This window comes from Myotis brandtii, unplaced genomic scaffold, assembly GCF_000412655.1.
Source record: "Myotis brandtii unplaced genomic scaffold, ASM41265v1 scaffold127, whole genome shotgun sequence".
In the NCBI taxonomy this organism is placed as follows: domain Eukaryota; kingdom Metazoa; phylum Chordata; class Mammalia; order Chiroptera; family Vespertilionidae; genus Myotis; species Myotis brandtii.
The window spans coordinates 1109898-1119399 of NW_005354464.1; the positions used below are offsets into that span (position 1 = coordinate 1109898).

The window sequence follows — 9502 nt, forward strand, 5'->3', positions numbered from 1 at the left end:
CTCTGCCACCCGGGAGCAGGCCTAAGCCAGCAGGTCGTTATCTCCCGAGGGGTCCCAGACTGCGAGAGGGCACAGGCCGGGCTGGGAGACCCCCCTCCCCCCCAAGTGCACAAATTTTTGTGCACCGGGCCTCTAGTATCCATATATATTGCCAAAGCACCCTCCAGAAATTTTTAACAATTTCCAGTTCCATCAACAGTGTATGCTATTTTTAAATATATATGTATTTATTTTAGAGATGAATGGAGAGAGAGAGAGAAACATCAATGATGAGAGAGAATCATTGATAAGCTGCCTCCTGCATGCCCCACATTGGGGATCAAGCCCGCAACCAGGGCTTGTGCCCTGACTGGGAATCTAATCATGATCTCCTAGTTCACAGGTCGACACTCAACCACTGAGCCATGCCAGCCGGATTATATATTCTTTATAAATTTTAGATATTAACCCATTATCAGATGTATCATTAATGAATATGTTATCCTACTCAGTGGGTTCTTTTCATTTTGTTGATGGTTTCCTTTGCTGTACAACACTTTTCAGTTTGTTGTAGTCCCATTTGTTTAATTTTTCTTTCATTTCTCTTGTCTGAGGAAATATATCAGAAAAAAACATTGCTATGTGAAATGTCCAAGGTTTTACTGCCTTTGTTTTCTTCTAGAATTTTTATTGTTTCGACTCTAACATTTAAATATTTAATTCATATTGAGATTATTCTTATGTTATGGTAGAAGGTGGTCTAGTTTCATTTTTTTTGCACATATTTGTCCAATTTTCCCAACCCCATTGTATTTTTTTGACTCCTTTGTCAAATATTAATTGACCATAAGGGTGTGGGTTTATTTCTTGTCTCTATTCTGTTTCATTAATCTATATATCTGTTTTTATGCCAGTACTATGCTCTTTTGATTATTATGGCCTTGTTGTATTGTTTGATATCAGGTAGCACGATTCCTCCAACTTTGTTCTTTCTCAATATTGCTGTGGTTATTTGGGGTCTTTTGTGGTTCCATATAATTTTTTTAATGCTCATCAAATTATTCGTGCTATGTCATTAATAATGGCTACTCTTCTTAATACTCCTTAGGCTAACTGCTTCTTTGTTTTCCCTCTGGGATTTATTTTTTCATTTTTAATGAGGTTTTTCTTTTTATTATTGATTTAGAGCAGGGATGGGGAAACATTTTTCTGCCAAGGGCCATTTGGATATTTATATCATAATTCACTGGTCATACAAAATTATCAACTTAAAAATTAGCTTGCTATATTTGGTCAAACATATAATTAACTCACCTCTAATGCCTTGGCAGGACCAGATGAAATGATATTGCGGGCCTTATATGGCCCGTGAGCCAGATATTCCCCACCCCTGAGTTAGAGAGAGGAGTGGAGAGAGAAAAAAACACATCGATTTGTCACCTCGTGAACATGTTCTGACCAGGGATCAAACCCACAACATAGGCACGTGCTCCAACAGGGAATCGAACCAGTGACTCTTTAGTGTATGAGATGACACGCCAACCAACCAACTGAGCCACATAGGCCAGGGCCCATATAAATTTTTAGAATATTTTATTTTTTAAATTTTATTTATTTAATTTTTTTGTTTGTTTGTTTATTTATTTACTTAAAATTAAGTTCTTTACTGTTTAATGTATTACATAAGTCTCCTTTTTTCCCCATTGACCTCTACCCGGCTGCTCCCAACCCACAGTGCATGCCCTCACTCCCCTCCCCCCCATCTGTGTCATTGGTTATGTTCATATGCATGCATATAAGTCCTTTGGTTGATCTCTTACCCCTTCACTCCCCACCTTCCCTCATTCTGTGAAATATGCCATTGGTATCTTGATAGGAATTGGTTGAATCTAAATGTTTTCTTTGTGTAGTGTGACCATTTTAATGATATTAACTCTTTCTGTCCATGAACACGATATATGCTTCCACTTATTTGTTTCTTCTATTTTTTTCTTCAGTGTCTTATAATTTTCTGAGTACAGGTCTTTTATATCCTTGATTAAATTTATCTCTAGGTCTTTTATTTTTTGAAGCAATTATAAATGGGATTGTTTTCTTGGTTTCCATTTCCAAATATTTCATTATTGGTGCATAAAAATACAACTGATTTCTGGAAAACTGAATTCATTTATCAGTTCTTGTAGGTTTTTGGTAGAATATTTAGCGTTTTCTATTACAGTATCATATCATCTGAAAATAATGACGGTTTTATTCTTCCTTTCCAACTCAGAGACTTTTTATTTCTTCTTCTTGTCTGATTGCTGTGGCTAAGATCTCCAATGCTATGTTGAATAAAATGGTGAAAGCATACATCTCTGTCTCTTTCTCAATCTTAAGGGAAATACTTGTAGTTTTAGTTGCTCTGATTGGATGTTTTTATTTTTTACCTTGTCTTCCAAATCACTGATTTGATCTTTGACTTCATCCAACCTACTATTTATTCCTTCCAGTGCATTCTTCATTTCAGACATTGTATGCTTCATTTCTGCCTGGTTCTTTTTTATGGTTTCTATGCTCTTTGTCATGGTGTATAGTTCTCACTAAGTACTTTGTAGTTTTCAAGTGCCTTTTTTCTGAACTCTATATCTGATAAGTTGCTTGTCTCCATTTCATTTAGCTCGTTGTCTAGCAATTTCTCTTGTTCTTTCATTTGGGGCATGTTTCTCTTTCTACCCATTTTGGCTGCCTCTTTATGTTTGCTTCTATGTATTAGGTAAATCTGCTATGACTCCCAGCCTTGGTAGGGCGGTCTTATGTAGAAGGTTTCCTGTGGGCCCCAATGGCACAGTCTCCTTGATCACCTGATCTGGGTGCTCCGGGAATGTCCCTTGTGTGGGTACACGTGCCCTCCTATTTTCATTGAGTCTTGATTGCTATTGGCCTGTTTATGTGTGGGTGGACCCTCAGGCTGGTTGACTGTGAAGATCAACCTCAACCACAGTGTATGAGGTGCTAATCAGGTGTTGACCATATAAAGCAGAATTTGCCTCAGAAAGGTCTGGTGTCTGCTGAGATCTCCCTTTGGATATGCTTCTTGTGAAGCTAATGGGATCCTGCTCTGATGCTGTCTGAAGCTGGCCACTGGATGTATTGGTTCTGGTGCCTCTTAGGAGGGACTCTGGTATGGGCCAATGTCAGATGCTGCCTGTGAATGACCCTGGGCAGCCTGTTAGGAGCTACAAAGCAATCCACAGTTTGTGGCTGCCTTTGCTGGGCCTGGGTGTGTGCAGGAATGACCAAGCTGTGCACCAAGGTTGGCTGTTACCAACACTAGGCTTGGGAGCAGGTCAGCAAAAGTCCCCAAGGTACCATGAGATCTGACTTCACCTGCCTCTGCCTGCCAGCTGCCTGTTAGGCTCAGCCACTGAAAGAAGCCTCTGACTATACTTAAGTTGCATGAGGTGGGTGATTAGTGAGTCATTAGGTCGGGGTGAGTGGTGTTAAATAGATTGATGCACATTCAAACTCAGTGCCAGTACTGGGTCTGAGGTCACTCAGCAAATGTCCCAGGATATACCAAGTCTAGCTACAACCCACTTGATGCTCACATGCTTTTGTGGTGGGGCAGGATCTCAAACAGTCATTGGGGTGAGGCCAACAGAGTTTATCAGGCCCAAACAGATCAAAATTTGGCTATGTGAAGGGAGGGCTCTGCATAGTTCGGGCATGCAAGGGGACAATGTCCCCGATGCTAGAGCCACACACAAATCAGTCTGTCTCACATTCTGCTCAGTGTTTGGTCTCAGCAGGGCAGGGCCACCCAGAGTTGTCAGGATGGGGCTAGTGGATCTCCCATGAGGGGACGTGCTGGTCAGGTTTGGTGGAAGGTGGGGGGCGTGGCCTCCACACCAGAACCACACAACTCAGTCTGTTCCAGATTCTGCCCAGACCTGGCGGGGTGGAGCCACCTGGATTCAGGAGCGTGGGGCCGCTAGAGCCCGGAGAGTGGTGCTAGCAGATCTTTTGGGAGGGGGAGGCACCAGTGAAGTTCACGGGAAAGTGGGGGGAATATCCCCCATCCCAAAGCCACCCAGCTCTATCACTGACACCCCCCTGGGTCTGCCCAGACTTCTACACCCTGGCCTAGGCTGCGGACTCCTCAGTAGGTTGCATGTTCCGCAGGGTGGGGTGACAGGGAGTCCAGAGGGTGGGGTAATTGCATCAGTTGTATGGAAGGGTATGATCCACCCAAGAAAGATGATGTCTGTGGGCTGTGTGGGAGAGTGACTCAGCACAGGGATCATGGTGGCTGTCCCTTCAGTTCTCTCCCCAGATGCACAAACATCAGTCTCTCCTCATGCATTCCTAGTCTACTCTACCCTTTCTCCTCCACCAGAGTCCAAGGTGAGAGACTGTGAATGAGATTTTATATACTGGCCCTTTAAGAGTGGCCTGTAAATATATATATATATATATATGTGGCCTGTGTCTCTTGCAGACTTAGAGGACAGAATTGCTGATTCTCACGGCCTGATATTATGTGGGTGCCTCTTCCTGGCTCTACTGCTCTGAACTGGGGACCCTGGCTTGGGGTTGAAACCTCATTCTTCTCAGGGGGAACCTTTGCAGTTGAGATATCCCTCCAGAATCTCAGCTGCCACCCATCTCTGTCCTTCCTATCAGTCTCTATGTGGCTTCTTCTGTAAATCCTTGGCTATAACAGTTCTCTTCAGCTAGTCTTTAGTTGGTTATTCAGGTTGACTGCTCTATATTTTAGTTGTAATTCCTGTTTGGTCCTGGGAGGAGGTGAGTGTAATATCCACCTACTCTACTGCCATCTTGTATCTCTGTAATGTTTCTTAAGCAAGAAAGAAATATCATGTTAAAGTTAGCACAGTGGGAACATCCATGGGATTATGTCTCATGGAAATATCACTTGTCATGTGTGAGGAGGGCAAAAAGGTGAGAGCTGTTGCTCTGCCAGTTGGTGGAGCAATGACTGTACAATCATTTTAGGCAGTACCAAAACAAAACAAAACAAAACAAAACACATACATCCCTGAATGTTTTCTGCATAGCCATAATTTTGTCTTAATTTAATTTTTATCAAAGTCAAACACATACATAGTTTTAAAACTTAGATAATACTGTAAGATTCATCATGAAAATCATATGTTTCATGAGAATGCTTTTCCACTCTGTTCTTGTTCCCCTGAAGCAACCAACATTTGGGTTAAATGAATAATTGGTGTTTACATTATGATGATGCAAATTTTCTTCATAATTGAATTGTATGGTATGCTATCACACTTGTTTTTTTCTGGGCTTAATGATTGCCTCATATTTTATTAGGTTTTCTTCTTTAAATTGCCTGTTAGAACTATATTCCTGCCAATATGATCAAGCATGCTAGATTAATCTGCATCAGCTATGTCCTGAAATCTTTCTGCTCTAATCCAGACTGTTACTCTCTATGCTGGTACATAGGCATCATCCCACTACCATAATTCTAGGAATTTACCTCACTTCTCTCTTGGGTTGGATCCCATGTCTAGTTTTTATCCTTTATTCTCTTATTGTGGGGGTTATATATCCTGGTGGTTTCCTGAGACAGTGAGTAAAAGAGGTAAATATTTTTTAATCCATACAGTTCTGAAAATATCTATAATCTATCTTTACACATGCTAGGTATAGATCTCTGTTGTAAAAGAACTTTTTTCAGTATTTTTATGATATTTAATTACCAGAGGCCCAGTGCACAAATTAGTGCACCAGTGGGGTCCCTCAGCCTGGTCTGCGGGATCGGGCCGAAACCGGTTTTCCAACATCCCCCAAGGGGTCCTGGATTGTGAAAGGGCACAGGCCAGGCTGAGGGACCTCACTGGTGCACAATCTGGGCCAGGGAGGGATGTGGGAGGTTGGCCAGCTGGGGAGGGATCATGGGAGGGCTCCTGGGCATGTCTGGCCCATCTTGCTCAGTCCCGATTGGCCAGACCTTGGCAACAAGCTAACCTATCAGTCGGAGCATCTGCCCCCTGGTGGTCAGTGCACGTCATAGAGAGTGGTTGAGTAGCCTTAGCATATCATTAGCATATTACGCTTTTGTTGAACGGATGACCAGACGACCGGACACTTAGCATACTAGGCTTTTATTATATAGGATATTTTGGTTTTTATAGTTCTTGAGAACTTTAAATTTGATTGCTGATCCTTCATATATGACCACCTTTTTAAAAAAAAAAAAATTTTACTGATTTTTTACAGAGAGGAAGGGAGAGGGATAGAGAGCCAGAAACATCGATGAGAGAGAAACATCGATCAGCTGCCTCCTGCACACCCCTGACTGGGGATGTGCCCACAACCAAGGTACATGCCCCTGACTGGAATCGAACCCCGGGACCCTTCAGTCTATAGGAGGACGCTCTATCCACTGAGCCAAACCGGCAAAGGTGACCACCTTTTTTTGTTTTTCAATTCTAGAAGCTTTTAGGATATTTTCTTTATTCCTAAAGTTCTAAAATGTCATAGTGATAGATTCTGGCATACAACTTTTGTTTTTTTTTGGAATCTGTAAATTCAAGTATTTGGTAGATTAGACAAATATTGTGCGTTAATTCATGATAATTTCTTTCCCCTGTGTTTTCTCTTTCTGGAACTTCTACTTGTCATATTGATTGATGTCCACTTCCTGGATCGATTCTCTACTCTTCTTATCTTTTCTCCCCTATTTTTTTTATTGCTTTGTCATTTTGTTCTACATTATGGAAGATGTCCTTGACTCTATCTTCTAATAATCCTGCTGAATTTCTTAAAATTGTTGCTATTATATTTTTTAAGATTGTAAGAACTTTCCATCGATCTACTCTTGTTCTATGATTGCAATTTTTTTCATATCTTTTAGGATCCTAATTATATATTTAATTGTTGCTCTCTGCATTGCCTCTATTTTCAGTTTGTGTGTTTAAATCTGTTTGATATTTTTCTTAGAGGTTTATCTAAAATATTTAGTGATCTTTGCCTTCATTTCATATTTAAAACACAAGGCACCAAGAAAATATGGGTAGCAGTGTGTGTGAGTGTGTGTGTGTGTGTGTGTGTGTGTGTGTGTGTGTGAGAGAGAGAGAGGAGAGAGAGAAAAGAGAGAGAGAGATGGGGGGGCAGAGAGGCAGGAGAGGATTTTACTCATAGGTCTTTAATCTTAAGTTGGCCGTTTTCCCCAGAGAGCAATCATCTAGTATCTTGCCTGGAAGCAAAAATCTGACTGCCATATTTTGAAGGACTCATCATAAAGTATTTAGGCCAGCAATTTTCAAAATGTGGTCTATGGATTGATCCCAAGGCTTCCCAAGACTCATTTAAGGATTACAGAGCCAAAAGTATTTTCATAATAATAAGATGATATTTGCCTTTTTTACTATGTTGGTACTTGCCCTGATGATGCAAAAACAACTGTAGGTAAAATTGCTGGTGCTTAGCACTAATCAATGGCACTAAACTCTGCTAGCACTCACTGTATTCTTCACCGTCATGCGCTTGCAGTTAAAACAAAAATTAAAAGCAGTTGCACTTAAGAATGTCTTTAATGAAATGTGAAAGTTATTATTTATTATTTAATCTTGACCCTTGAATGCACATCCTTTTATTGCTCTCTGTGACAAACGAGAAGTGCACACAAAATACTTCTGCAGCACAACCAAGCGTGCCTGGTGTCCTGAGGAAAAGCCCTTGTGCAATTGAGTTACAAGCTGAACTCCCTGTGGTTGGTTTTTTCCCTCAGAAAACCATTTTTACTTGAACGAATGACTTACAAAGGATGGTCATTCTGATGTGGCTATTTGGCAGACATTCTCTCAGAAATGAACAATCTTGTCACTTCAAGACAAATGACTGGTAGTATTTGTTGCCAATAATGGAATTTAAGTTTTCAAAAGGAAGTTAGGATTTTGGAAGACTTGTATCTTTCACCACCACAAACTTGAAACCTTCACAATAATGTGCTCAGCAACTATACTCACCAATATGACTTTTGAATATTGTATAAATAAGTGTACCATTATTTGGAAGATCTACCTAAATCAGTAAACTGGTACTTCCCAAATAACCAATGTAAAATGTTAAAAAATAATGCATGGGTAAAAATGAAAGATAGACCAATGGATTATAATGTAATCAAGTAAAAAAAAAATCATTGATATAGTTTTAATTTCCACATTGCAATTCTTCTTTCAGAAACTACCATTTGTTGAGTTGTGGTGTAGCATCAAAGAAAATTATTCACAGTTACCTAAAAAGGTGATTAAGATACTCATCCCTTTCTAACTATGTATCTTTGTGAGGTTGGATTTTCTTGATATTTTTCTACCAAAACAACATATGACAAATTGAATGCAGAAACAGATATGAGAATCTATCATTAATATCTAAACTGGACATTAAAGAGATCTATGAAAATGTAAAACAGTGTCACTCCTCACTATTTTCTTTTTGTTTTTGAAACATAGTTATGTTTTCTAAAATGCTACTTGCATCAGTATATAATAGGCTTGCTATTGTTATTTAAATGATTGCTAAATAAACACTTTGTCATTTATTTCAGTTGTAATTTATAGTAAGATATTGATACACATAACCAATGTAAACAAAAACTCAGAGGTTCTTAAAATCCTTAAGAGTGTAAATGGTCCTGAAACCAAAAGCTTGAGAATACTTGACATAGACAGTTACTTAACCCTTAAGTTTTTTGTATGGTTCCAAACCTCCACTCTCTATTATCCTAATATCTCCTAATATAGAATTTATCTGATAAGCCTCCTGGTTGGTACAGGGAGAGAAGGATCTGAGAGTCTAATTTTTTTTCCAAACAGATTTCCAACTACCACTTCTTCCTCGATGCATGAATTAACAGACTTCTTGTGTGTGGTGTGTGTGTGTGTGTGTGTGTGTGTGTGTGTGTGTGTAGCTTATCTATTTATTTATTAAATTCCAGAGAGCATTATGCTAAGTGAAATAAGCCAGTCTGAGAAATATAGGTATCACATGATCTCACTCATTTGTAGAATAAAATCTACTAGAGGCCTGGTGCACAAAAATGTGTGCACTGGGGAGGGGGGGGGTCCGCTCAGCTCGGCCTGTACCCTCTCGCAGTCTGGGACCCCTCGGGAGATAACAACCTGCTGGCTTAGGCCTGCTCCCGGGTGGCAGAGAGCAGGCCCAATCCCTAGGTGCAGCCCCTGGTCGGGCTCAGAGCAGGGCTGATTGGGGAGTTGGGGCGCCGCCCCCTGTCATGCACAGAGCAGGGCGGATCGGGAGGTTGCGATGCCACCCTCAGTCACGCTCAGGGTAGGGCCGATTGGGGGGTTGGGGCACCGCCCCCTGTCACACTCAAGGCAGGGTCGATGGGGAGGTTGCGGCGCCACCCCTTGTCACGCACAGAGCAGGGCTGATCAGGGGGTTGGGGTGCCTTCCCCTGTCACGAACAGAGTAGGGCGGATAGGGAGGTTGTGGCGCCGCCCCCTATCACACACAGAGCAGCAGGGCGATCAGG

General features: G+C 41.1%; 1 long non-coding RNA gene across 1 annotated transcript; it reads right to left on the reverse strand.

The window, feature by feature from the left end:
* Positions 1–1882: 1882 nt before the first annotated feature.
* On the reverse strand, positions 1883–6161 carry LOC106724957. The gene is made up of 3 exons (XR_001360778.1): positions 6149–6161; positions 5485–5486; positions 1883–1960 (listed from the first exon to the last, which is right to left on the reverse strand). It is a non-coding gene; the product is annotated as an uncharacterized LOC106724957 (long non-coding RNA).
* Positions 6162–9502: the final 3341 nt, after the last annotated feature.